This window comes from Leucoraja erinacea, chromosome 5 (genome assembly GCF_028641065.1).
Source record: "Leucoraja erinacea ecotype New England chromosome 5, Leri_hhj_1, whole genome shotgun sequence".
In the NCBI taxonomy this organism is placed as follows: Eukaryota; Metazoa; Chordata; class Chondrichthyes; order Rajiformes; family Rajidae; genus Leucoraja; species Leucoraja erinaceus.
The window spans coordinates 60,648,480-60,673,052 of record NC_073381.1 but is presented as its reverse complement, the minus strand read 5'-3'; the positions used below and the strand labels follow the sequence as shown (position 1 = coordinate 60,673,052).

At 41.0% G+C, this 24,573-nt stretch overlaps 2 long non-coding RNA genes across 7 annotated transcripts in view; one reads left to right on the top strand and one right to left on the bottom strand.

The window, feature by feature from the left end:
• Window positions 1-24,573, bottom strand: part of LOC129697321 (uncharacterized) — an 80,640-nt gene that overhangs the window by 7,525 nt on the left and 48,542 nt on the right. Inside the window, exon 5 of one of the 4 annotated variants that reach the window (XR_008723497.1) lies at window positions 923-1,080. The exons of 1 other annotated variant lie outside the window; for it this stretch is intronic. This is a non-coding gene — a long non-coding RNA (uncharacterized LOC129697321). Of the gene's footprint in view, window positions 1-922; window positions 1,081-12,738; window positions 15,552-24,573 lie in introns of those variants that run through there. 2 more of the 4 variants (XR_008723500.1, XR_008723499.1) reach the window with 2 other exon arrangements.
• LOC129697320 (uncharacterized) overlaps window positions 1-24,573 on the top strand; it is a 90,455-nt gene that overhangs the window by 56,133 nt on the left and 9,749 nt on the right. The window contains exon 1 of one of the 3 annotated variants that reach the window (XR_008723492.1): window positions 6,328-6,550. The exons of the other annotated variants lie outside the window; for them this stretch is intronic. This is a non-coding gene — a long non-coding RNA (uncharacterized LOC129697320). Of the gene's footprint in view, window positions 1-6,327; window positions 6,551-24,573 lie in introns of those variants that run through there. 3 annotated transcript variants of the gene reach the window in all.

The following is a 24,573-nucleotide window of genomic DNA, read 5'->3' as shown; positions in this document are numbered from 1 at the left end:
GAACAGTCTTTCCATAAGTTAGGATATAGTCCCGATCTTCCAACAACCTCATTGTGGTCTTCGCACTTTTTCTCTGTAACTGTAACAATATAATGTGGCAACACTGTAGTCTGTACTCTAATTTAGTTTAGTATAGAGATACAGCACGGAATCAGGCCCTTTGGCCCACCATATCCGCACACCAACCAGCAATTCCAGCACATTAACACTATCCCACACACTAGCTACAATTTTCAATTATACCAAGCCAATTAATCTACAAACCTGCACATCTTTGGAGTGTGGGAGGAAACCGAAGATCTCGAAGAAAACCCATGTGGTCACAGGGAGAACATACAAACTCCATACAGACAGCACCAGTAGTCCGGCTCGAACCCACGTCTCCGGCTCTGAAAGCACTGTAAGGCAGCAACTCTTTTGCTGCACCACCGTTCCACCCTAGTTATTTTTCTCTTTGCTCTATTGTTGTGCATGTGTTTGGCTTGCTTGTACTCGTATATCATATGATTTGACTGGATAGCACACAAACAAAGCTTTACACTGTATCTCAGTACATATGACAATAATAAATCAATACAAATACCAACATCTTACACAATACAGAAAAATTATTGTTTGCTGTGGGAGCAGTGGTTAACTTTATAAATTGTGACATTGTTTGCACAGGAGTTAGGAAAATAAAGCTTATTTTATTTTTACTAATGTTAAATAATAATTTTATTTGTTATTATTCTATTTAACATTTATTTTTATACAAATTAGCTTTAAATCTTAATAGGCTGCATCATTGATTGTAAAATTTTTATAATCAAATAAAAAAATCATGGAGCATTAAAGCTCTCAATGTGTTCATCACTAAAACCAATGGTGTTCAGGATCCTTTTGTTGCATTAAAAGGATACCTCATTTCTTTGTCCCTCACCTTGCTTGTAGATGAGATTCCATTCAAGTTGCTTAGAAACTGCTTGGAGATCCGATAGCATCACCTCGTTGGATATTCCTTTTATATGCCCTTAGCTGTTTTTAATTCCGATGTTGAATATTTATTTTCTCTTCTATACAGCCTTTCACTCCATTCATCTTGTTTTACAACATAAGATCATTATTAATACAAATGTATATTGTGTTGAAAGGCACCAAAATAATGAATACATTTAAAACTTGGTGCTAACAGGTGAATTCATTTCAGCTTTTTATTATATGCTTTCTGATTTTAGCTTAACTATACCAAAGTTTAAAATGCATTGCAAGTTACCAAACATTATTTATATCTTGGTCAGAACATAATGTACAGAACATCATTGAATTCAATCAAAATGCTATTCACGAGAAATAGAAAAGAAGCAGTATTTTATTGACACCCTCGGCCATTGTCAAGAACTCACAGCAAGACTCAAATTTGATCAAGGTCGTGAAGTTTTCTGATATTACTAAAACCAGTTACTAACACAAAGGTAACACACTTTTGCTTTATCTCCTTCTCATGTCCATTCTGAAGTCAATATGATACATTCGCTGAGTGGTGTTTTTGCTTGTATTCATACCATCAAGATAAAATAGGCCCGTCAAAGTGGTTTTGTGAAGGGGAGATCTTGCATGATGAATTTGCTGGAATTCTTTGAAGAAGTGAATAACAGGACAGACAAAGGATGTTGTTTACATAGATTTTCACACAGCCTTTGATAAAGTGCCACATGTGAGGCTGCTAAGGAAGATGAGAGTCCATGGTATCAGAGGGTAGATACTAGCATGGATAGCAGGTTGGATGGATGGCAAAAGGCAAAGCGGCAATAAAGGGGGCTTTTTCTGATTGGCTCGCGGAGTTCTGCAGGGGTCGGTGCTGGGGCCATTACTCATCACGTTGTATATTAATGATTTGGAGAGGGGATTTTAGGAGGGCACATCATCCGAGGACGTACACTCCATTGAGGATAAATGGGGATCCTGTGGATAGGGTGAACTGTTTTAAATATCTGGGAGTCCACATCTCCGAGGATATGACATGGGCATCACACGCAACAGCACTCGTGAGTAAGGCAAGGCAGCGCCTTTACCACCTCAGGTAATTGAGGAAATTCAGAGTGTCTCCGAGGATCCTCCAGTGCTTCTACGCAGTGGCGGTGGAAAGCATCTTGTCCGGAAATATTACCATCTGGTTTGGGAATTGCTCTGCCAAGGACAAGAAGGCTCTGCAGAGAGTAGTGCGTTCGGCCGAACGCACTATGGGAACTTCACTCACCCCCCTGCAGGAACTATACAACAGGAGGTGCAACTCCAGAGCAAATAAAATCATGGGAGACCCCTTCCACCCCTGCAACGGACTGTTCCAGCGGCTACGGTCAGGCAAACGCCTCCGTTGCCATGCGGTGAGAACGGAGAGGTTGAGAAGGAGTTTCTTCCCAGAGGCCATTCGGACTGTAAACGGGGACTATCTCACCAGGGACTAACTCTACTGAACGTTTTTCCTTCCATTATTTATTATGTAAAAGAATATGTGTGTTATGATTGTGTTTATAATTTGTTTGGTTGTTTGGTTGTTTGTCTTTTGCACAAAAGTCCGCGAGCATTGCCACTTGCATTTCACTGCACATCTCGTATGTGTATGTGACAAATAAACTTGACTTGACTTGACTTGACTTGACTTGACTGGCTTTATGGTAATCCAATTTTCACTGTACCAATTGGTGCATGTGGCAATAAATGTAAACTTGAAACGTGAAGATTTTGTGGCCTGTACTCGCTGGAGATCAGGATGAGGGTGACCTCATTGCAACTTACCGAATAGTGAAAGGCTTGCATAGAGTGGATGTGGAGAAGATGTTTCCACTAGTGAGAGAGTCTAGGATACAGGTCATATCCTCAGAATTAAAGGACGTTCCTTTAAGAAAAAAGATGAGGAGGAATTTCTTTAGTCAGTGGGAGGTGAATCTGTGGAATTCTTTGCCACAGAAGGCTTTGGAGGCCAAGTCAATGGATATTTTTAAGGCAGTGATAGATAGGTTATTGATTAGTACTGGTGTCAGTGGTTATGGGGAGAAGACATAGGAGGGAGAGATAGATCAGCCATGATTGAATGGCTGAGTAGATTTAATGGGCCGAATGGCCTAATTCTGCGCCTATTTGCATACAGTGCCAACCGGTCTGTGGAGGATGCTATCAACTTCGCTCTTCACTACTCCCTACATCATCTGGAATCACCGAACACTTATGCACGCATCCTGTTTATAGACTTTAGCTCGGCCTTTAACACTATACACCCAATACACCCAACTCTACAATAAACTGTTGGTCATGAGCATTCACCCAGCCATGTGCCATTGGATTCTACACTTTCTGACAAACAGACAGCAAAGAGTCAAGGTGGGTGAAAAACTCTCCAGCCCTCTGACTCTCAACACAGGAGCCCCTCAAGGGTGCGTTCTGTCACCCCAGCTCTTTTCACTTTACACCAACAACCTCACATCCCAATGCAGCTCAGTCAAAAATTTTAAATATGCAGACGACACAACAATAATTGGCCTCATCTCAGACAACAACGAATCACAATACCATCTAACAGTCGATAGCGCAGTCAAATGGTGCGCAGACAACAACCTCCAGCTTAATACTTCAAAAACCTTAGAAATCATCATAGATTTCAGACGCAAACAAAACCCCAAACCCCCGGTCCATGTCAACTCCCATCCCATAACCTCCACAAACTCATTTAAGTTTCTGGGCACCTATATCTGCAATAATCTAAAATGGCACATCAACGCAGACCACATCATCAAGAAAGGACAACAACGCCTATACTTCCTCAGACAGCTCAAAAAGTTCAGAGTCCACAAACACCTCCTGGTCCGTTTCTATCAATCCATCATTGAAAGCATCATCACCTCCTCAATCACAGTCTGGTACGGAAACACTGACAGTCACTCACTACACAGATTACAGCGCATTGTCTCCAAGGCCTCCAGGACCATCAACTCCCCCTTCCCCTCAATCCATTCCATTTACCTCCAACGTACCTCAAAACGGGCAATAAAGATCATCTCGGACCACTCCCATCCAGCAAACCACCTTTTCCAGTCTCTCCCTTCAGGGAGGCGCCTCGGGTCACTTGTTACAAAATCCACCGCTTTAAAAACAGTTTCTTCCCCTCAGCAATAAGAACACTCAATTCCCTCCAATAACAGTCAATATTAAGGACTTTTGATGTATACAGTGTCTTGTCTATGGTCTTTGTCTGTTCTTTTGCACTATGTATTGTTGGTGAGATTTGTGATTTGTGATGTGGTATGGATGCACTTTATTACTGTGATCTGTGTTGTTATTAGTGTTAATGTGACTAAAGCAGTGTACCATCATGTACCGAACCCAAATACCACCAACCCTGGTCGTGTGGCAAATAAAGATTCTATCTATCTATCTATCATCACTTATGACCTTATAACATGACCTGATAGAGCCCCTCTTTTTGGGTATCTTGAATGTTTTTCACTACTTCTCATTTGAGTTTCCTTCTTTGTCCTACTTCTCCCAAAGATTTAAAAGTCCATTTCCTTTAGCTGAACTTGAAGCAGCTAAAATATCAAAAATCAACAGAATAAAATTATCTTGCTGCAAATCTAGTGTTTTTAAAGCAAAGCATACAGTGTTGTTCAATAACTTATTTGCTCTAATGGAGCAAGGTCTACAGCATAATTTTTCACACTAGGAACAGTGACCCCAATGATAAGAAGGTAGTCAAAGGGAATGTATTTCAAACCAGGGCATCGGAGATGTCCTCATTCTTTAGGGAATGGGCGGATCCCCTCTTCGACTATAGATGAGGCTCTCACTAGGGTCTCTTCTATACCACGTAACTATGCTCTCACTCCCCATCCCCCCACTCGTAACAAGGGCTGTGTCCCCCTTGTCCTCGCCTTCCACCCTACCAGCCGTCACATACAACAGATAATCCTTCAATATTTTCGTCACCTCCAATGGGATTCCACCACTTCCTGCAGAGACCACTCCCTCCGTAACTCCCTGGTCAATTCGTTCCAAACCACCCCCTCCCCTGGTACTTTCTCTTGCAACTGCAGGAAATGCTACACTTGTCACTTTACCTCCTCCCTTGACTCCATCCAAGGACCCAAGCAGTCTTTCCAGGTGCGGCAGAGGTTCACCCGCACCTCCTCCAACTTCATCTATGGCATCTGCTGCTCCAGGTGTCAGCTGCTCTACATCGGTGAGACCAAGCGTAGGCTTGGCGATCGCTTCGCCCAACACCTTCACTCAGTTCGCAATAACCAACCTGCTCTCCCGGTGGCTCAGCACTTCAACTACCGATCCCATTCCAAATCCTACCTTTCTGTCCTGGGCCTCCTCTATGTTCAGAGTGAGTCCCACCGTAAATTGGAGGAGCAGCGCTTCACATTTCGCTTAGGTATTTTACACCCCAGTGGTATGAACATTGACTTCTCCAATTTTCAGGTAGTCCTTGCTTTCTCCCTCTTTCCCCTCCCCTTCCCAGCTCTCCCACAGCCCATGTTTCCACCTCTTCTTTTCTTCTTCCCGCTCCCACCACCCCCACCCCCACGTCAGTCTCAAGAAGGGTCTCGACCCAAAACGTCACCTATTCCTTCGCTCCATAGATACTGCCACACCTGCTGAGTTTCTCCTGCATTTATATCTACTCAATTTTTCCTGCATCTGCAGTTCATTCTTAATCATTTCTGAGTGTGCTTCTTTTTCCACTGGCCCGCCGATACACAGCACAACCTTAGGTGTCTAACTAATCTCGGATATCTTTGCTTCAGGAATAAACCTTGGTTTCATTCCTGCACTAAGTCCCCATGCTTTCAGCTGTTAGAAATAGCAAAATTATAAAAAAGCAAAGGCTACCTCACGTATGTAAAATAAATGTAAAACAAGTATGTAAAAATGGAAAATAAAGCTCAATTTAAAGGAAAATGTAAAGTCCAAAAATGGAAAGGGAACGTTTTACTTTTACTTAGAACCAATGACAAACATAGCCAAAAATCAAAGTGGGCCTAAAGTTTGTTGAATAACAAGTCTTAACATTTATAGAGATAACTAGCTTTCATACCAGGTAAATTGAGAACATCCTATAAGTGTGTGTATGTTATCTGTAGTCAGAAAAACCAAGCTAGCATTTCAGTTCAATGATCTAGCTTAAGAAGATGCAAAAATGCATCAGCGTCTTCTAATCATACAAAGCTATGATGATTCAATGCAGGAATTTGTTGCTTAAATTTTGGTCAGAAATGGTTATAATAAAGGGTGTAACAGGTGCGTGAGAGAGCCCGGAATGAAGGCGAGAAGCCAGGCTAATTCTGTAGAGGCTTTAATAAGCACAGCTCCCTACTCCCCGCTACAGTGAGAGACTGAAGACTGGTCTCGCGCCAAAAATCCCTGCTCTTATCTTCGTAGCTGGCAGCCGCCCCCCAGACCTGTCCATCAAGTGCCGAGGGGGAGTAACCAGGGAATGGCCCACTCCCCAGGAACCACCACAAGGGAATCAAAAAAGCTGGTGAAAGAAAAGGATTTAGGAAGAGCACAGGTAAATTAGAAAATCATCGATGTTATGTTTGAAACTGTTTTCCTGATTTTAATGCTCGCATCTACGACATATGAAAATTATTCTGCACCTTCTACAGTAATAACATTCATTTTGATTAAGGGGAAATATTTTATTCATTTGAAATATAGGTGAAACAATCTAATAATACCAATATGGAAATGGAATTCAATCTATTTGCAATTTGGATGGCATGTTCTAGATTTAAGAACTTGTTTTGTTTGAGTATATCAGTAGAGCTACATGTAATAGGGTTAGGATTTTCTTTTAATGTAAAGGTTTCCTAATATATCACATTAGTGTGATATTGTGTAGGAAGGAAATGCAGATGCTGGATTAAACCGAAGATAGGGGTAAAAAGCTGGGGTAACTCAGCTGGTCAGACTGCATCTCTGGAGAAAAGGAATAGGTGACGTTTTGGATGAAGAAGGGTCTTGACCCGAAATGTCATCTACATTCTTTTTCGCCTGAGATGCTGTCTGACTCACTGAATTACTCCAGCATTTTGTGTCTATCTTCACATTAAATATATTTCCAATTACAGCACCAGAGACGAGGTACAAGAAATGATGAGCACAGTGTACATTAGTTATAATATGCCATCCTGAATATTTGTTTTCACTCTAATTGTATGGGGACTTCAATGTAAAAAAAGTCCCTGTTAGTCTTCTATTATGTTTCATGTATTGCAGAATTACTCCCTTTGTTGAATGCCGGGACATTTGGTAATTCATCTTCTTCATCTTTTTGTCATACTAACCTTAATAGTACATTTAATAGTCCGTCCTCATTAATAATTATTTCAAAGCCATCCAGTTGCCAATGGATTTCTAATAGTTAACAAAGGACGGTGGCCATCTGTTTATCTTGGCACACATATTTCTTAGTTTCCTTAGCAGTAGAGTGAAAGCTTTCATAATGTCTTCTCAATTCTATAGCAAACAACTTACTGCAATGAAGAGGCTTGACAGAGAAAGCGAAGAAACCGTGGTCTATTCTCAATGCAACTGATTTGTGCAAAACAGCTTTCAGATTTTATCGAAAAATACACGCACTTATAAAATTGTTCAAAATAACACAATTTTAACCAAATGAGAGGTACTTCTGTGTTCTCTGACCAAGTCCAACTTGCCAACAAAATTGACGGAATCCAGCTGCTGTATCTAAAGGTTGTTGAGGATGGCTACTCACAATCATGATCTGGACAGTAGGCAGAAGACCATTGAATTGACACTTTATAAATATTATGCAGGCATGGCCATAAAAATGTTTAAATAACAAGCAGAAGAAAGCAGCTTTAACCAATTCAAAGTACAGCTATAAATATTTTATCAGTGATGCAATCCTATTTCAGAGTATATTTTGTGTTATGTCACAGAATTGTTTGATAATTTGTCTTTCCAGAACAGATTTTTAAAAGTTTTATTTCATATTCTGCTTTGATTTTCAGCATTATATCAGTCAGGACGTCTTGTTGCCATTTTATTTAAGTTCGGTTAGACAGCATTTGCAATATTATATGTGTTTCTGGTTGCCCATTATACAAAGGACGTGGAGGCATTGGAAAGGGTGCAGAAGAGGATTATCAGTATGTTGCCTGGATTGGAGGATATTAGATACAAGAAGAGGTTGGACAAATTTGGATGGTTTTAGTGCCATAGAGTCATACAGCCCAACGTCCATGCTGACCAAAATGTCCGCATCCAAGCTTGCCCTTTTTAATCCAGTCCCATTTGCTCGTGTTTGTCCATCTATATAATTAAAAGGCTCATCTTGACCACTTCCTGTCTGCGCTGTATATTGATTTTAGAAAAAACGCTACTATATATCGTTATAGTTTGTGGCCATTTTACTCACAGTCTTCCTCCACTGAGCAGGCCCCGAGGAGTTTTCCCATCAATGAAAAATAAAAAAACTTATGAGTGTTTAAAAAAACCTTGAAATCCTCTTGCCTGTCAATCACTGTGATGAAGGTAATGCCTCTTCCGGGGGGGAGGGGGGTGGGCAGGATTATAAAACCCGGATGACTGAACATGACTCATTCACTCTGCAAGATTGCGAGGGAGAAGCCACAATTCTCATTCTAGGCTGTGAATCAAGTGAAGTGTGAGTCTGCAAGGTACTTGCAATAAATGATTTGTTGGCCTTTAGTGAAAGTGAAATGAATTGTTTGGCCTGCCCTGTGCTTGAAACTGCAATGGCAATGAAAATGAAATGAAAATGCAATCAGCTGTTTGGCTTGGCTGCCCTGTGCTTGAAACTGCAATGGCAAAGGAAATGAAATGAAAATGCAATCAGCTGTTTGGCTTGGCCTGTCCTGTGCTTGAAACTGCAATGGCAATGGAAATGAAATGAAAATGCAATCAGCTGTTTGGCCTGCCCTGTGCTTGAAACTGCAATGGCAATGGAAGTGAAATGAAAATGCAATCAGCTGTTTGGCCTGCCCTGTGCTTGAAACTACAATGGCAATGGAAGTGAAATGAAAATGCAGTGAGCTGTTCGGCCTGCCCTGCTTGAAACTGTAATGGAAATGGAAATGAAATGAAAATGCAATGAGCTGTTCAACCTGCCCTGTGCTTGAAATTGAATTGGAAATGAAATGAAATTAGTTGTTTAGCCTGCCTGAAACCACTAATTTCGGCCCACAAGGCTCCTATTAGCCGAGAAACCAGTCCCCTTTGCCCAAAATGCCCCTGTTAGCCCAGGAGGAGCATTTTGGCTCAAAAGGCCCATGCCAGGCCAGGAAAAGTCCAGAAAAGCGACTTTCACTGAGATTTAAATCAGATTTTTTTTTGTTCGCCTTTGGCCCATCAGGCATGTACTAGCCCAGGAGGAGCATTTGGCCCATCAGTAAGTATTCCTCCTGCAAGTATTAAACCTCACCCCCGTATTTTTCTCCCTCCCTTCATTGGATCCCTGTGAGATCCAAGCCAGGATAGACTTTCCTCCTTCATTGCTGTGATCTGCAGAAAAAGATGAAAAATGTCTAAAATTGATTCTCCACCCTCTCCCCCTTCTCTCTCACAGAGTCTCTCACCTTGTTGTGGGCAGAATTTCTGGCAGTTGCTGAGCTGCCAGCCCACCAGGCCTGAGTGACTGAGCTGCCAGCCCACCAGGCCTGACTGAGCTGCTAGTCCACCAGGCCTGAGTGACTGAGCTGCCAGTCCACCAGGCCTGAGTGACTGAGCTGCCAGTCCACCAGGCCTGAGTGACTGAGCTGCCAGTCCACCAGGCCTGAGTGACTGATCTGCCATCCCACCAGACCTGAGTGTGATCTGCCATGCCTGAGTGACTGAGCTGCCAGCCCACCAGGCCCATACTAGCGCTCCAGAAAGCCCCCCTCCCACTGGCCACCAATATTGGAATTGGTGGAGAGGTGGAATATTGCGTTGGGGGACCAGCCCAACGGGTCCCACTTAGTCTAGTATCCTTCTAAACCTTTCTTATCCATATATCTGTCGGTGGCTTTTAAATGGTGTTATAGTACCTGTTTCAACTACCTCCTCTGACAGTTTGTTCCAAAGACTCACCACCCTCTAAGTGAAAAAGTTGCCCCTCAGCTTCCTATTAAATCTTGCCCCTCCTATAAACCTATGTCCTCTGGTTTTTGATTCCCCTACCCTGGGTAAAAGACTGTGCATTCACCGTATCTATTCCCCTCATGATTTTATACACCTGCATTCAGCCTTCGTTACAAGGAATAAAGTCCTAACCTCCCCAACTTCTCCTCATAGCCTAGTCCCTCAAACCCTGGCCACAACCCCATGAATCTTCCCTGCACACTGGAGCATTGTTCAGTTCAGTCCAGTTTAGTTTATTGCCACGTGTACCAAGGTACAGTGAAAAGCTTTTGTTGCATACTAACCAGTCAGCAGAAAAACAAAGTATATAAAATTACGTGAGACACAGATCGGGTAGACAGTCAGGATCTTTTTCCAGGGTGCAAATGTCAAAGACTGGAGGGCATAGCTTTAAGGTTAGAGGGTCAACACCTAAAGGAGATGTGCAGAGCATGTTTTTATTTACACAGAGTATGGTGGGTGCCTGGAACGTGCTGCCAGGGGATTCCTGGAGTCAGATACGAAAATTGCATTTAAGATACTTTTCGAATGGCACATGGATATGCAGGAAATTGAGGTTATGGATCACGTTCAGGCAGAGGAGATTAGTTTAACCTGGCATAGTGTTGAGCATGGACATCGTGAGCAGAGGGACCTGTTCCTGTGCAGCACTGTTCAATGCTCTATGGTTTATTATTTTCCTTTGGAATTTTCTTTTAAGAAGGAATGGGGTTTTTTAGATAAAATTAAAAGCTAGCATTTGCTATTGAACTAATTGATATGTGTTCCGTGCAACAGGCTATTCATGGCCATCATAGCAGTCTCTTGACCTGAGGAATGGGCAGTGAACGATGCAGAGACACATACCTTGTTGCCCCTGCATTCAACTAGAACAGCACAAACACCTCCACTAGGGATCTCTAAACCTCGGAAGGTTTGTAGAAAGTAAATGGCAATAGGGTGGCACAGTGGCGCAACTTGTAGAGCTGCTGCCTCATAGCGCCAGAGACACGGGTTCAATCCTGACCTCAAGTGCTGTCTGTGTGGAATTTGTACATTCTCCCTGTGACCTCTCAGGTTTCCTCCAAATGCATCGGTTTCCTCCCACATCCCAAAGTTTCTGGGTTAATTAGCCTCTGTGAAGCGCCCCATCTGTATGGAGTAGATGAGAAAATGGGATGACATAGAATTAGGGTGAACGGGTGACCAATGGTCGATGTGGACTCGGTTGGCTGAAGTGTCTGTTTTCATGCTGTATCTTTAAACTAAGCTAAACTAAAGATGACCAATATTCTTCTAATGTGGAAAAAGAAAGCAAAACAAAAGATTGAACGGGAAATAAACTTTCTGGGTTTACTGTCTTTCCCTGAAGTGATACTGGTCATACTGCTTGTACTATTTTCAGCCAGCACATGTCCATTAATGCTAAACTATGTGCAAAGAGTATTATTGGGATAACCCAGGAATGCTTGCATCCTCTTCTCCTTTTTCGAAACTATTTGGAATGTATACAAGATTTTCCAAACAAGCTGAAAAAATGAATTCTGAACTGAAACATAATCACTACGACAGCTTCCAATCACCTACATTGCATCACTTCCCCTTTATTTCCTCTCCACTCATTAAAGAATTTTGATGTCTTTAATTTGTAACTGCATTACGTTCATAAACTTACTTGAAGTCTTTGCCTCAACTCTCTTTTTGAACATAAGGTAATTAGAAACTCTGTAATATTGTGATTGTGGTCTTATTCTATCGGGTTAGGAAAACTGTAGTGACATTCAATTATGAGCACCGGTAATATATCCCCATTCTTTGTGGCATGTTAAAAGAGGCATGCCAAATTAATTTCCTCTTTGAGGTTGCAACGAATAACTCTTAACTCAGTGTTTTTTGACATCCATCAATACCAAAAACCTTCCTCTTAATTATTATGGTCAATCCAATATTTATTAGCTAATTACTGAATTGGTTGTTCAAAGCATTGCTATTTTTTAATAGTTAACATAATCCAAAAATGCTGGCTGTGCATGATTTATTTTTAATTGTAATTGTTCTTTGGATACCACACGTAATGTACTTGTTACATAACATAGCTGCCAACATGGAAGTAGCTTGTCTAATCTTGTCCTCAATCATTGTCGCTGCCCCTTGAGTGAATTAATGAAGCAAATGAAACTCAACAGTCGATTACTCTGAACCCACTGACTGGTTTCTATTGTTTCATCAAAAAGATCAAGTTACCATATATGTATGTGAATTTCATACACCCACCACCCTCTCGGTGGAAAACGTTACCCCTCAGGTTCCAATTAATTCTTTCACCTCTCACCTTAAACCTATGACCTCTGGTTCTTGATTCCTCTACTCTGGGTAAAACCGATGTCTCAGCCATTGTGGCCAATGACATTGCATTTACCAATGCTGGGAAAATGTTGGCTGAACTAACATGAATAAGACAGAGAGGCACGTAGTTCGATGGTCGCGCGCGGCACCCCAGGAGTTTGGGATTCTGGCCACCTGCGTGACGCACAAATGACGCCCAAGTGGGTCAGGCCCTTAAATAACATCTTGTTAGGTCATTAAAAGAGTTTTCCTTGGTTGAGATGTAACAGTTAACAATTAAGTTTCAATAATTTGACCTGGATAAATAGCAAATATATTTACATGGTTCAACTAGTTTTTAATTTATTTTGTCAGAAGTATGACAATGTTATGAACAGTTTATTTTACAGGTTGTAAACTTGAGGGAAGCATTATGGGCCAAATGGCTGCACAATTGCCATTGGTCAGAATCACCGTCATCCATAAATGGCAAAAGGAGAACATTTTTGGGTTCTTTTATCCACTGAGGTTGGAAAAATACCCTGTGTTGTGCAGTTCAGTGAATCAGGGTGCCTTTCTTCATTTTAAACTCATGTAATTTTCATTCCATCAGCAGGAAAATAAGGAGAAAGGGGAAATAAGAGGAATGTGCATAATTGCTTTTCCCTTCCTCTTTGAATTTACTCTACTATTTATTGGGTTTGTCCAAAACCTCAGAGGCTTTTGTACATAGGCATATATCGGACTTTATTTGGGCAAGACAGCAGTACAGAGGTTAAACAGTCCTTCCTCTTCAAGTAGATGAGAATCAGGCACTTCAGAAGGAGCGTAATTTGATAAAATTTAACATCAACCAAAGAAGGATAATAGTGGAGCAGTCCACTAAAAGCATTGTCAATGGATAAGAGTCAAAATGTTATTGTAATCAATCAGTGAGGGCTGGAGAGACTTAAAAAACAAAGAAGTCCAAAGCTTATGGCTTAGATTGTTGAAAGCACCACTATTCAACTGAATGACACAGGAAAGCAGATTACATTCTGCAAACTCAGGAGACCCTTTGTGGAGGTGCCTGAGAAGCTGCAAATTTGCTTGGAGATCAGAAGTTATGGAAAGACCAGAGGCTACTTGGAGGAAAGCCTAAAGTACATGACCTTCCTTTTTTGAGAATTCCAATAAATGTTGAATGTTGAGGTCTCATGCTAACTGTCCTCAATAGTCAACAGAGCCATGGCCCTTTCAGTCTCTGATTCCCTGTGCGTTTAAGAAATCTTGATGAGCAAGATTCTGCACTGGGAATTTATATCTTCTCAGCATTCAGAAAAATAACTAGGAAAATGAGACGTAAGGTTGCATGGATTAAATACAGGATGGAATTTAATTTGGGTTCTTTTAAACTGCTAATCGCTGTTAAATACCCAAGAAAATAAGGTTTGGCAGTGTACAGAGTTCAGTGACCCATCTTGAGACAATCAGGGCTTGATTAGTTCTTGATTAGTACAGGTGTCAGGTTTCATGGGGAGATGGCAGGAGAATGGGGTTAGGAGGGAGAGATAAGTCAGTCATGATTGAATGGTGGCGTAGACTTGATGGGCTGAATGGCCTAATTCTGCTCCGATCACTTAAGAACCTATGAACATGATCTATTGATACCTTTGCCTAGATGGGGTGGGCAATTCACCATCCAACACAGGAAGAAACTGAGAGATTATTTCTATCAGTAAAGCTTGCACAGGCTGTGGAACTTTATTCTTGAAAATTGTGGACTGAAATATAACCTGATAGAGGCCATTTGAGATTATGAATGGGCAATGTGGCCAAAAGCAGTCGGGTGAAACAAAAATCCAAGGCCAAAAGTATAATATAGATACCAATAACTCAAAATGAGTCAATTGGGATCTGGAACCCTAAACCACATAAAGTGGGTGACTCGATAGTATATATGCCTTTAAGGGGAAGGTTGATAACAATATGAGAAGGGGTCACAACAATATAACAATTCAAGCAGGGCTGCAGGGAAAACGCTGTGAACTAAAGGCCGGTGAGCTTAACATCTGTAGTTGTAAAGTTACTAGAGAGTATTCTGAGGGATACATTATACAGCATTTAGCCGGATAAGGCTGATTAGGGATAGTCAGCATGGTTTTGTACGTGGGAGGTCATGTCTCACAAATCTGATTGAGTTTTCTGAAAGACGTGACCAAAAAGGTCGATGTTGTATACATGGACTTCAGCAAAGCATTCAACAAGGTTCCTCATGGTAGGCTGCACTGGAAAGTTAGATTGCATTGGATCCAACGACAGATTGTTCAATGGATAGAAAATTGGCTTCATGAAAGGAAGCAGAGGTGATGGTGGAAAGTTGTTTCTTGCACTGGAGGCCTGTGACTAGTGGTGTGCCTCAGGGTTCATTACTTTTTGTCATCTATATCGATGATTTGGATGTGAACATACACGGCAAGATTAACAAGTTTGCATGTGATACAAAAGTGGGTGGTTTTGTAAAAAGTGAAGATGTTTGTGAAACATTACAGCAGGATCTTGTTCGATTGGCCAGGTGGGCTGAGGAATGGCTAATATAATTGAATACAGACAAATGTGAGGTGTTGCATTTTGGGAAGTCTAACATGGGTAGGACTTATTCAGTGAATGGTAGGGCTCTGGGGAGTGTTATAGAGCAGAGCAATCTAGGAGTGCAGGTGCATTGTTCCTTGAAGGTGGAGTTGCAGGTAGATCGGGTGGTCAAAAAGGCTTTTGGCACATTGGCCTTCAACAGTCAGAGTATTGGGTATAGATGGTCATGTTGCAGTTGTATAGATAGATAGCCTTTTATTGTCATTCAGACCGAAGTCTGAACGAAATTGCAGCAGTCATACATATAATACAATACAATAAAACAACAATAAACACATATTAACACCCACCACAGTGAGTCCACCCAGCATCTCCTCACTGTGATGGAGGCAAAAGTCTTAGATCTGCAGTCTCTTCCCACCTCTTCTCCCTCTGCGCTGAGGCGATACTCGTATAAGACGTGGGTGAGGCCACATTCAGTGTACTGTGTTCAGTTCTGGGCACCATGTTATAGGAAAGATGTCAAGCTGGAAAGGGTACAGATAAAATTTACGAGGATGTTGCCAGGACTAGAGGGTCTGAGCTACAGGGACAGGAGGTTCTTTTATGTATACCATGACTTTTCAGACAAATGGTAAAGGATCATTAGCTGCTTATTTTGGCACAATGGCTCCAGAGGCTATGTGGTGAGGAGTGCCCATTGCACTGAAGCCCCTTGTGCAATGGAACTCCAGTATGGGGACCGGTTATGTACCACAACATACATTATACCCACATACAGCAAGTATACAAACTGTGGTGGTGATGGCATGAAATACAGATTATGAGCTACAGACTTAATTAAGAGTGTAATATGATTACTGGAAGTCATTGAAATGAGAAAGAAAATATCCAGGTGGAAAACAATTAAGTTAAAACACATAAGATACAGAAATAGAAAGTGGTAAAAACAAAACTAAAGGAGCTGAAAAACTATTACAAGAACAATGTTTCGAAGGCATGACACGAGGCATATTGTTCCAGGAATTTTCTTTGAGCTCTTACCTGGCAAAGGAAACGCTCAGCATAATCCTGTCTTAATTGGTTCAAGAATGATTCCAGGCTTTGTTTCAATGTATAGCATTTCATAGAATGTATAGCTCTAATTCAACGAGACTATGTTAGGTCAGAGTATTGGGAAGTGTGTACTGAAAGCTGAAGAGACACTGAACCAGCTACACGGTTCTCAGTCAGACAACCTGCTTTCTGAGCAAGTGATTTACGGCACTAATTTGCAAAAAACACCAGAAAACATTTGCCAAGAGCTTTTCATAACATTATTGCCTGGAATTTCCCTGGGGAGTTTTTCAGTCTCCAGCTGTAACTTCAGTTGAAGATCAACAGAAATCATAGAGAAACAGAGTTAGAAGCACTTTATCCAAAAAACTTCATTGGAAGTTGAGAAATAATACCCTACAAAGCCTTTATTGAATTAATGGCATTCAATACTATTTCTCTCACTTCTACTTTACATATTTTCATGATAAAGTAGGAGTTATGTTCTATCTACAATCTACTTTTTTCAAGAGCTAGACACGGATTGGAAACTGTATAATAGTTAGCAGTCTCAAAGTATTATTTATTCCCTCAGAAACATTTACTTTTGATTTGTAAACGTGGCTTTTCTCAACTCTCTGGTCAAAGTCACAAGTCAATAACATTATGGCTGTATGTGGAGTAAACTACAGTCTTGATGGAGAGAAACAACTTGCGCAGTTGGGAAATCCAAAGCTGAGTGACAAATTCTAAAGGTTAGATCAGGCGTTTCAACACTGAATTGAATCCCCATGCAAAGTGGTAAACTTTGTTTTGTTTTGCAAACTGCAACTTAAGTAAATTCAAGAGTAGATTTTAAATATGAATTTATTAGCTTATTGTACAACCTACTCTGTTCAAAAGCCTAATCAAAATAGGTGATATAGATTTAAACAATAAATTATTCATAGTCATAGAGCCATTGAGTGATACATCATGGAAACAGGCCCTTCAGCCCAACTTGTTCCAGCTACACTAGTCCCACCTGCTAAGCATGCAGCCCTGAGGTGCACGTATCTTGATGATCAATCCGGGGAAGGTGTCGTTACTAATTCACACTGGTTGAGATCTGCTGATGTTGAAGTTGAGTATCCAGTTGCAAAGACAGTACAGAGACCCAAGCCTTGGAACTTTGTGATGAGTTTGGAGGGGATAATTATGTTGAATGCCAAGTGTAGTTGATGAGCGTATATGTTCCTGTTATCCAAATGGTCCAGAGCAGGGTGGAGAGCGAATGAGTTAGCATCTGCTGTTCACCTGTTGTGACAATGGACAAATTTAAAGTGGATCCAGGTTTGTTATTGATTCGCACCATAACAAACCTCTCAAAGCACTTCTTTACAGTGGGTGTATGTGCTACCAGATGGTAGGATCTTGAATAAGCTTCCCAGTGGTTTTTAAAATTATTACAGGAGACACCTCAGAAAACAGCCATCATATAGCTTGAAATATACCTTGTGTCAAATCAGAAGGAGAAATTCTCAGAAGTGGGATCAACTGTAGTGGCTGCTAAGAAAATACACTGAGAATCAGTGTCCCATTACAATTTGAAAGAGACATTCTCAGAAACTCAGTCAGCTCAGAACACTAGAAAGTTGTATCTAAACAATTTGATTGTCATAGCCCGATTGCCAAAATTTGCTTCGTTGTCTACTGTTTTTGCTTAATTATGGGACAGGGTGGCATGGGAGGAGGCCATTAAGCCCATTGGATCCACAGCAGCTCCCAGCAGAAATATTCCATCAATCCCATTCCTTTTCTCTTGTCGTCTGCAACTTATTCTCTCTCACCTGTGCACCAAATGCTGAATCGTCATTGGGAATCTGCCCTCAGCCATGTCGGCGATTTTGGCGCTGTTTGGAGGGGGCGGGTTTAAAACGCAATTTTTACTAGGCTGTACTAATCGCAGATGTTCAGCCTAGTAAAACTCATTAACGAAAAATCGCTGCAAGACCCGGTGAAAATTGCAAAAGCATTATTAGTTTTATCGCTCCCCTCGATAATATAGTTATAAAAGCAAGCGTTGTCTGCGGAAAATTACTCTCTGCATTCGCAAGGACTGCTCTCGCAGCAACCAGGGTTTTATGTTTAAAGCAACCATCAGGGAGGCGTATGTACCTTATTTTTACATTAATTGGGGCATATGTATAACCCTATATATCAAGTTATCTATAACGAACGTTCATTTTGGGCTTTTTATCACCACCCCCCCAGTATTTTTTATTATTTATTCAAATTGAGGGCACTAATCCAGCGCTATGTCAACGTTCTAAACCAGCGCGTTCCACATGAACCCACTAGAAAGCCGATTTAAATGGGCATTTATTTACAGCAATTGAACACTAAATTCATTCCATTTGGCCTATAAATTAATGTAAATTAGATATAAAAATCATGTTATATTGTGAATTATTTGTGAATAATCTTTGGACACTTAGGCTATTTAAAAATGTTAATCTTTCCTTAAGAAATGGGCGTTTGACTATCCAAGATCACAGCTTTTTTGTAATGTCCATTGAAAATCAATAGGGAACAAGATGCTAATTTCCGAGTATGAAAATGGCCATAACTTTCTTAATACTTGAGATATGAAAGTGAATTTGGTGTCAAATTAAACTTATTGTTATGCTTTTATCTGATGGGATAAATTGCAGACTTGATTTTTTTTCTGTAAATCTCAAAATTTTCTACAATAGCATTGCTACAGCATGTCTTTGGGATTAGGAGTATATATGGCATCATGTTCAGGGCAAACATTGTGGGCCAAAGGGCCTGTTCCTGTGCTGTACTCTATCTATGGTCCAAGTTGTGATTCAACAGCACAAACTATTGCACACACTAATTGAGCCAATGTGTTGCATTATCTTGTGAAAAATCCAGACGGTTGGAAGTGGCATTAACTAGATGAGGCTGAAAATAAAAACTGCAGCCCATAGAACATTGAACATAGAGCAGAACACCACAGGAACAGGCCTTTTATCCCACAACACCCATGCCCGATATGATGCCAAGCCCACTCGTGTACTTATATGCACACTTCAGTTCAGTTTAATGTCACGTGTACCGAGCTACAGTGAAAAGCTTTTGTTGCGTGCTATCCAGTCAGCAGAAAGACAATACATGATTACAGTTGAGCTGTTACAGTGTATAGATACATGATAAAGGAATAATGTTTAGTGCAAGGTAAAGCCAGGAAAGTCCGACCAAGGATTGTCCGAGGATCACTGTATTTGTGGCCGACACTTACCCTGCAAATAAAAGTTTGACAAAATCTTCAGCATTATGAATCTTACATCATGTTCTAAACTGGTGTGAACTCATTATAATGTTCTAATTTATCACTTAAATGCAACTCAATTCCAAATTCTTTCAATGGGAATGTGGTCAAGTTCCCTATATAAACAGGTGCGACACACTATTGCAATCTTCCGTTTCGGTGCAATTTCAAACAAAAGATATGCCTCCTGCTGGCTCGTACTTTCATTCCATTGTTTGGAGCGATTTGCAGAGTGTGCAGGGCTGACTGTGATGGAGCACCAGTTTCCCTTCCTGCATGATGACATGCCTCTCCTTTTTTCTATTCAGCTGTCCTCTTCAGTGCCACAGTTCTAGAGTTACGGAACAGTTTCTAACTTGGAGCCATCAAGACAGTGGCGCATGGTTTATAATTTATGAGGGCACCCATTGAGCTGTCACTTTCCAAGCAGGTGCTGAGAAACTGGCCAGCAGCCAAAGCAAGAAAGAGGATTCTGAGCTCATCACTCAATACTTTAAGATGATGGCTGACATTTTCCATCAATAATTATTCCCCTTTCTCATAAAAAATATATACAATATATTTTTGCAAATAGCTCTTACATCATAAATAGAATGGTCTAACAACATGCTTAGGTATCGGTGGCCCAGGGACTTTGTCAAAGGGTTATTGTCAGCTGAGGTTAGTGCAATAGCCATAAATAACTGTATGGACGAGCTACGTAATTGAACCACAGTTCTTATTTTCCCCTCCTATTTTCATCCATATATAGCCTTAAAAATTGAGTAGCACCATTCATCTGCATGGGCAATGCTTAGCCAATCAAACTGGTACAAATTCTTTACTTTCCTTAATAAATGTGGTTAGAAATGACATTTATAGCATGAAAATATATAGTATTGAGAATCTACGGTAATTATTGATCTGACCAATTATATTCACTCATTTGATTTTAAATGTAATTCCTAATTTAAATATATTCATAATGTGCCATTTGAATACGAAAAATAAGTACATAATGTTCGGGTTTAACATTGTTGTTGGTTTGATTAGTGGATGACCAATTATCAGACCAACTATTGCCTTTTTTCCAGCACGTGAAAGCTACGGGTTATTGATTGCGGGCGATCAGCCATGATCACAATGAATGGCGGTGCTGGCTCGAAGGGCCGAATGGCCTCCTCCTGCACCTATTTTCTATGTTTCTATATTTATTTTAAGGATCAAAATGTTTGTTCTTGAAACAATCACTATTACTATTCTCCAATGAGCAATCCCAAAAAAGTTTCAGCATGATACAAATTATAAAAGTACATGCAATGCACTCGATTTGGCAACGGCAAAGCAGGATATATTTTCAATGGTATAAATAGGCTGCTTGAATGCAGACCATACAGAGAACAATGTTATTGTCATTAAATGCTGTAAACATTATCAGGTTATTTGTGCAGTCACACTACCGAGTTAAATGGCCGTGTCGATTGCAGATCACGAGTAGCAGACACACTGTAACAACATTTATTTGTGCTAAACTAGGGCATGACTTCTTGTCGCAATGTTGAAACGTGTAATACATCCTGTTGCATTAATGCCACTGGTACTTTCATGTCTATGTTGTAAATACGATGGCGCCGTACAATGGCAGCCTCACCAACAGTCCGTCTCATCCTTTTCTTCTTTTGTTGTTTATAGTCTGTGGTTAAATGTATGTTTTAGTGTATCTTTAGATTGTATTATGTCGGGGGGATGGGGGAAACATTTCTTTTATCTCTTTCCTCGATGGAGATGCGATTTTTTTCCGCATTGAATCTCCGTCCGCGCAGTCCCTTGGTTAGGGACCGAGTTCGGGAGCTCCAAGCCACAGTAGCTTCGATCGTCCCAATCACGGGAGCTTCGGTCGCCGGCTGCGGGAGTTTCAATCGCCCCGACTGCGGATGGTTTGACTGCCCTTTCCTCGGGAGAATAAAGAGGAAAGAAGATAAGGCTTTATTGCCTTCCATCAGAGTGAGGATTGTGGGGGAGCTGCTGTGGTGGATGTTTATGTTAATTTTTATGTAGTTGTTTGTCTTGTTGCTTTTTTGGTATGACTGTCTGGCAAATCAAATTCCTGGTATGTTTTTACGTACTTGGCTAATGAATTAATTACAATTATTCTGTTATTGTGATTCTTACAGTTATTCATCAGTATCACAGCAATGCTTGTGACACTGTTAACTGTACACACAATAGGCTTTTCCACAGAGCAGAGGATTCTAAACTGAGCATAGGTGAGAGGGGGGGAAATTAAAAGGGACCTGACGGCAACATTTATTTGCCGAACAAGTGCCAAGTTACACTGATCTCCTCTGCCTACATGTGATTCATATCTCTCCATTCCTTGCATATGCATGTATCTATTAACAAGCCTCTTAAATGCCACTATTAAATCTGTGTCCACTACCACTGCTGGTAATGTGTTCAGGCACCAACCACTCTCTGTGTACAAAACCTGCTCTGCACATTGCCTTCTCTCTCTCTCTTTCCACCTCTCTCCTTAAATCTATGCCCTCTAGTGTTTGACATTTCTGTCTGCCTATTATGCCTCTAGTATGTTGCCTCTAGGATCTATGCCTCCAATATTTTATATGCTTCTATCTTCTTCCTCAACTTCTGACGGTCCAGAGAAAATAATTCAAGTTTGTTCAACCTTCCCTTGGAGCTGATGCCTTCTGGCGGTCACGGTGGCGCAGCGGTAGAGTTGCTGCCCTACAGCAAATGCAACGCTGGAGACCCGGGTTCGATCCCGACTACGGGTGCTGTTTGTACGGAGTTTCTCCCCGTGACCTGCGTGGGTTTTCTCCGAGATCTTCGGTTTCCTTCCACACTCCAAAGATGTACAGGTTTGTAGGTTAATTGACTTAGTAAATGCATGAATTGTCCCTAGTGTGTGTAGGATAATGTTAATGTGCAGACCCGGTTGGCCGAAGGACCTATTTCCGCGCTAAATCTCAGTTTAGAGAAACTAAATCCAGGCAGCATTCTGCATCATCTACAAAGCCTTCATATTCTTCCTGTATCTGGGCGACCAGGCTACACACAATGCTCCAAATATGGTCTAACCAAAGTTTTAGAAATCTACATTGTGATTTCCTTACTTGATTGATTAATTCTCCGACCAAACATATCATATGCCTTCTTAACCACTCTACTACTTGTGTCACCATGTTCAATGAGCTATGGACCTGGACTCCAAGATCCTTCTGTACAGCAATGTTGTTAAGGTCTTGTCATTAACTGTGCATATTCCTCTTCCATTCAACCACAAACGGTGCTCACCTCACATTTACTTGAAGTAAACTCCATCTGCCAATCCTCCACCCATATCTGTAACAGATCTATATCCAATGACCGTTTTCCTCGCTGATTACAACTCCAGCAATTTTGGTGTCACCCACAAACTCGATAACCAACCTATCTATATTTATGTCTGAGTTGTTTCTATATATCATGACCAGCAGAGGTTCCCTGTGATACACCACTGATCACAGACCTCCAGGCCAAATAACACCCTTCTTTCACTTACCTCTCTCTTCGGGGTAGGGAAGGCAGTTCTGAATACAAATGACCAAGTCACCATGAATCCCATGCTTCTTAATTTTCTTGATCAGCCTGACAATCAAATTCATTATTAAAATCCATATGGACCTCATCAATCACCTTTGTCTCCCCTCAAAATATCAAGTTAGTGAGACATTCCATAGCACGGGCAAAATCATACTGACTGTCTCCAATTAGCCCATTCTCTCCCAATGCGAGTAAATCCTATCTTGAACAATCCTTTCCAATAGCTTTGCCACCACTGACATGAGGCTCACTGGCCTGTAATTTTCATGGATTATCTCCACTTCCCATCTTAAACAACGGAAAAACATTGACATCTTCCCTGCTAGAGAAGATACAAAGATCTATGTCAAGGTTCTTTTAGTCTCCTCTCTTGCCACTCTCAGTAACATGGAATAGATCCCATCAGCCACTGGGAATTTATCTACATTAATGCTTCATCTTGATCTGAAACTGCCCTAGCATATTCACATAGTCCCCACACTGATCTCATTATCATCCATGTCCTTCTCCTTAGCCGTAGAAGCAGATAAAATCATGACTTTCAAAAGACATGGACAGATGTATGGATAGGAAACATTTAGAGAGCTATGAGCAAAATAAAGGGACTAGCCCAGATTGAACATTTGGTCAGAATGGACCAAAGGGGCTGTTTCCATGCTGTATAGCTCCAATAGTTCCATGTGTTCTTTAGTTCTGTGACTGCAATATGCCACGCTTAACCTGTTCTAGCATTCAGGGTCAACTGAGTTCAATTTTGGTAGACAGAACAAAACTACAAGGTCCATCAGAAATTATTTAATGACAGTGGGAGTCCAGAAGGGGCAAAGAAAGCCTCAGCTGAAGAATCAAACTAAAATCAAGTCATCAATTAAGTGGATAAACTCTGTAATTTAAAAATACCCATGGAACGCATACATTTTCTTCGGGTATTTGGTCAGCGAAATGGTCAAATTTCACAGACATTTGTTAATATTGCATGACTAACAATATCGAGCATTATTTCGAAGGCAAAAATGTATTGTCTTCTTTTCCAAAAAACAGCTTACTGCAGAATATGAGACAATGTGAAATGGCAATGCAATGAAGACAGAAGGAACTGCAGATGTTGGTTTACAAAAAATATATACAAAGTGCTGGAGTAACTCAGCGGGCCAGCCAGCATCTCTGGAGAACATGCATATAAGAAGGGTCCCTACCCAAAACGTCACCTATTCCTGTTCTCCACAGTTGCTGCCTGACCCGCTGAGTTACTCCAGCACTTTTTTCATTCAACTAATGATCTGGAAACAGAGGTGTAATTGGGCTAGAGTGCATGAGAGATAGGAGTCTTAAAATTATTGACATAGAGTGTGGGTTGCTGCCATGAAAAATATTTTCTAATTGTCCTTAAAAAGGTAGTGACGTCCCAGCTTCTTGAATCTCCACAGTTCACATAGTGAATTTCCTTCTATTATGTTCTGTTGTAAACCAGCATCTGCAGTTCCTTGTATCTACATTGCATTTCTATAATGTTTCTGCTACAAGTACACAATTTAAATTCATAGACTCATAGAGTCTTACACCATGGAAACCGGCCCTACGGCCCAACTTGCCCACACTGACCAACATGTTCCTCT